The following is a 4,847-nucleotide window of genomic DNA, read 5'->3' as shown; positions in this document are numbered from 1 at the left end:
TGGAAAAACCTTCCTGGAGCATTCAGTAAGATGTAAACCTATGAAAAGAAAAATAAAAATGGAGAGTTTAGGTAGCCTATGACAGATTTATGAAGTAGTCACATAGGCAGTGCTTTACATGTGGTTGAAAGCAGAGATGATAGTAGACAGTTGACTGATTATAAAGATGAGAAAACTAGAAACCAAAAGTTCCACAAAGACAGATATGTTCAGCACTGCCTATTCCACGTCTGTGACTGGTAGATGTGGGACTCTCAGTTAATATGTGTTGAATATATGAATATGTATTTGTTGAACAAATTACCTTTAAAGAGATGCTTTTTTAAGCCAAAGTGAGATGCAAAGGCTTGAGAAAATATTAGGAGATACAAATGATCAGTGAACACAGTGGAAGACCATCCTGACCAGTGGGATGAACAGAAAAATTCTGGGAAACAAGTCTGCTAAAGGTAACTTTGGACTAAATTATAAGCAGATTTGACTGCTAGACCTACGGGGTTGGGATTCATTCTATAATTAAGCAGTGTGGACTTTGAAGAGGTAGCCTGTTGTCAAAACAGCGTTTTAGAAATAGTCTGAAGACAGTGTAGGTTGCAGTGAGGAAGAGTAGAGGCCACATTTGACACCACTGTGATGTTGGGTAGGAATGCTTTTGAAAGTAGTTAGAGTCCAATAAAATATTTTTTCTTTTTATATGTAAAGATACTCTTTAAGTCATAGTGATTGAACTTGGTGACATGGCAATCTTTTTCACTACTTAATTTTCCAGGGTATTTTGTTACTGAGCTTTACAGTTTTTCTGTGAGATCATGGTATAAATTTTTAGTGTATTTGTCCTTCTGTTATTTGCCTTTTATTAATGTCAAGCATAGCACATGAGACATCCCCTGTTGCTATGCAACTGCTAAATCCAATATTTAGTGTTAATAAAACTGAATGGCATTGCCATCTAGTGAATGGAGGATAGCAAATTATGGCTTTATAGCAACTGATCAATAATATTTGTAAGGTTTAATGTATATAGGAGTAAAAGAAGAATGACCTTTTTATAGAGTATTTTGAGCAAAATTAGTTGGTTAAATCTGTATGAGCAGATTTTTTTTTTCTGGTTTCCTTTTTTTCTTTTTCCTGCTGGTTTTTGATCTTTAATTTGGTTTTTGTTAGTTGTCTGTGTTAGTGGTGAAGTTCTTGCTCAGTTTTATTTCTGATTCTACTCTATGTAATTTAAAATTTTTTACCTCCCAAAGCTTTTTTTTAAAAAATTATTTATTTATTTATCTGAGAGGCTGAGTTAACAGAGAGAGAGAGAGACAAAGACAGATCTTCTTCCATCCTCTGGTTCACTCTCCAAATGGCTGCAACAGCTGGAGCTGTGCCGATCCAAACACTTGGACCATCTTCCACTACCAGGCCATTAGCAGGGTGCTGGATTGGAAGTAGAGCAACAGGGACTCAAACTGGTGCCCATATGGGATGCTGGCGTTGCAGTCAGGCTAAACCTACTGAGCCACAGTGCCAACCCCTCTCTCAAAGCTTTTATTTGTTGTTGTTGTTGTTGTTTTCTCCCTAGTATTGTTTCTTACTTTAGTCACATTTTTCCCAAGATTTATTCATGTTTTTCCAAGATTTTATATATAGCATCATACAACTTTGGAATTTGTTATAATTCTATTTAAATACAGTTGAAAGAATGTTAGATTTTGTTCTTCAAGATAGTAGCTACATATAAACTTACAGGTATTTTTGCAGTGTGTATTTGAAAGTATAGAAATATTTTAATGTTCATGAAGTCAGAATTCCTCTTTAAGGGGGTAGGAGGGCTTAAGTGTTGAAAATAGGCCCCAGGGTTTTTTTTTTCTTTCTGTCTTTCTGTCTTTCTTTCTCTTTCTTTCTGTCTTTCTTTCTGTCTGTCTGTCTTTCTTTTTGTCTGTCTTTCTGTCTGTCTTTCTGTCTGTCTGTCTTTCTTTCTGTCTTTCTTTCTGCCTTTTTCTGTCTTTCTTTCTGTCTTCCTGTCTTTCTGTCTGTCTTTCTTTCTGTCTTTCTTTCTGTCTTTCTGTCTTTCTCTTTCTGTCTTCCTTCCTTCCTTCCTTCCTTCCTTCCTTCCTTCATTCATTCCTTCCTTCCAACTTTCTGTCTTTCTGTCTTTCTGTCTTTGCTAATACTGAGAGTATCTGTCTCCAGAGCAAGGATCAACAAGATTTAGCTGTTCCTTCTCATTGTCTTATTACCAACTTCTCACCCCCACAAACCTTACCCCAACCCTTTCTCCTCTGTAGTATTGGGAGACAAGAGGGCCATAGTGATTTATTGGAAAGTGGTTTTTTTTCCTCCCTCCCCTCCCCTCCGCTCCCCTCCGCTCTCCTCTGCTCTCCTTTCTTTGAAAGGCAGACAAAGAGAGAGAGGTCTTCCATCAACTGATTCACTCTGCAATGGCCGCAACAGCCAGAGCTGGGCCAATCCGAAGACAAGAGCCAGGAGCTTCCTCCGGGTCTCCCACATGGGTGCAAGGACCCAATGACTTAGGCCATCTGCTGCTGCTTTCCTAGGCCATAGCAGAGAGCTAGATTGGAAATAGAGCAGCCTGGACTCAAACTGGTGGCCATATGGAATGCTGGCACTGAAGGCGGCAGCTTTACCCGCCACACCACAGCACCAGCCCTGGAAAATGTTTTAAATATACTACATAAATAATCAAGCTTAGGTACTTCTCCTATCTTTGAGTGGGTAGTTTGATTTTGCTTATGTCATTGTAATAATTTTGAAAGGATGAAGTAAGGATTGTTTGCTAATAATGAAAAAAACCAGAGCCTAGAAAATTGGGTAGAAAATCAACTCTGTTGGTGGCGATGCTGTGTCATAGCTGGCTAAGCTTACGCTGCCTGTGATGTGTGCATCCCATATGGGCACCTGTTTGAGTCTTGGCTGCTCCACTTCGCAATGCAGTTTCCTGCTAACGTGCATGGGCAAGCAGCAGAAGAATAGCCCAAGTGCTTGGGCCCCTGTACCCAAGTAGGAGACCCAGATGAAGCTCCTAGCTTTGGCCTGCGGCCATTCAGAGTGAACCAGTGGGTGGAAGATCTCTGTCTCTCTCTCTCTCTGTAATTCTTATTTTCAAATAAGTAAATAAATAAATCTTAAAAAGTTGGGGGGTGGAGAAGAGGGACCCAGCGTTGTGACGCAGTGGGCTAAGCCACTGCCTGCAGTGCTGGCATCCTATTATGGGTGCCAGTTTGAATCCAGGCTGTCCCGCTTCTAACCCAGCTCCCTGCTATGCACCTGAGAAGACAACAGAAGATGGACCAAGTGCTTGGACCCCTGGACCCATGTGGGAAACCCTGAAGAAGCTCCTGGCTTCACCCTGGCCCAGACCCTGCTGTTGTGGAAATTTAGGGAGTGAATCAATGCATGGAAGACACCCCCCCCCCCCATATCTACCTTTCAAGAAAATAAAATGAATCTTTAAAAAAGCTCTCTAATAAATAGCATAAACTCTAGAGATTACTGTATTGAAAATTATGCCGTGGGGCCGCTGCTGTGGCGCAGCAGGTTAATGCTCTGACCTGAAGTGCCAATATCCCATATGGGCGCCGGTTCTAGTCCTGGCTGCTCTTCTTCTGATCCAGCTCTCTGCTATGGCCTGGAAAAGCAGTAGAAGATGGCCCAAGTCCTTGGGCCCCTGCACCAAGTGGGAGACCTGGAAGAAGCTCCTGGCTCCTGGCTTTGTTCGGATCAGCCCAGCTCCAGCCGTTACAGCCATTTGGGGAGTGAACCAGAGGATGGAAGACCTCTCTGTCTCTATCTCTCTCTCTAACTCTTTCAAATAAATAAAAATAAATCTTAAAAAATAAAATTATGCCTTAATATCAGGGTTAAAAAATCCCTTATATAACCATGCCAGATAAACAAAATATGACTGTCTCTATGGAACCATCTTTTCTACCCCCTACCTATCAGAAACTTTATTGTGATTGTATTTGTGGTAAAGAAATGTTACATGTTTGTGACTTTTATATATGCAACTGGTTTTTATTATTATTTTAAAAAATCTATTATTTTCATTTAATTTGAAAGGCAGAGAATAATCTTCCATCCTCTGGTTCACTGTCCAAATGCCTACCAGGCTGAAGCCAAAAGCCGGGAACTTGTTCTGAGTCTTCCGGTTGGATGGTGGACTCAAGTACCTGATGCCTCCCAGAGTGTGCATTAGTAGACAGCCAGAATGGAGAATAGAGCTAGGATTTAAACCCAAGCACTCTAATATGCAATGTTGGTGTTTCTAGCAGTGGCCTAACCAGTGCACCAAACAGGTGTCCTGGTATTTTCTTAATTATAATAGCATTTTCGTGCATTTGAAAAATATGTGTACTAAAATATATAAGCTTATGAATTATTACATATGGATTCACAGACCCCTTGTAATAACTCTGACCTCCCGGTAGGTTTTTCATGATTCATTACATAAAGGTATAATCTGATTGCCTTCCTCTTTTTCCTGCTTACTCTTAATCATCTGTAAACAGAAAGATGGCAAAGATAGTTTTAAAAATTTTTTTATTCAGAATATCAACAGCATTGAGGTAATAATTTAGAAAAAAATGGTTTTTCATTTTCTACTTCATTTGTTATGGTAGAAGGATAATAGTTGAAACATTTTATGTACAGGTATATTTGAATTTTTCTCATCTCTTATGGGTTTAATTTGTTTTTATAAAGGAACAGCAAGTGGTAATTGTGATGGTGTAAAATAATTTTAAGGCCTTTTTCTTTCAGAATACTATGTTGTGTCTTGTGTATGTCTGTGTGGTATACAAGTTTTCAATAAGATATTCCTTCAAGAACTTGTTAAC

General features: G+C 39.6%; 1 protein-coding gene across 28 annotated transcripts in view; it reads left to right on the top strand.

Moving 5' to 3' along the window:
- LCOR (ligand dependent nuclear receptor corepressor) overlaps window positions 1–4,847 on the top strand; it is a 129,211-nt gene that overhangs the window by 44,054 nt on the left and 80,310 nt on the right. The gene's annotated exons all lie outside the window — the stretch shown is intronic.

The sequence above is a fragment of the Oryctolagus cuniculus genome, chromosome 15, assembly GCF_964237555.1.
Source record: "Oryctolagus cuniculus chromosome 15, mOryCun1.1, whole genome shotgun sequence".
NCBI classification, from domain to species: Eukaryota; Metazoa; Chordata; class Mammalia; order Lagomorpha; family Leporidae; genus Oryctolagus; species Oryctolagus cuniculus.
The sequence above is the reverse complement of the archived record's forward strand: the minus strand, read 5'-3'. Positions and strand labels throughout refer to the sequence as shown.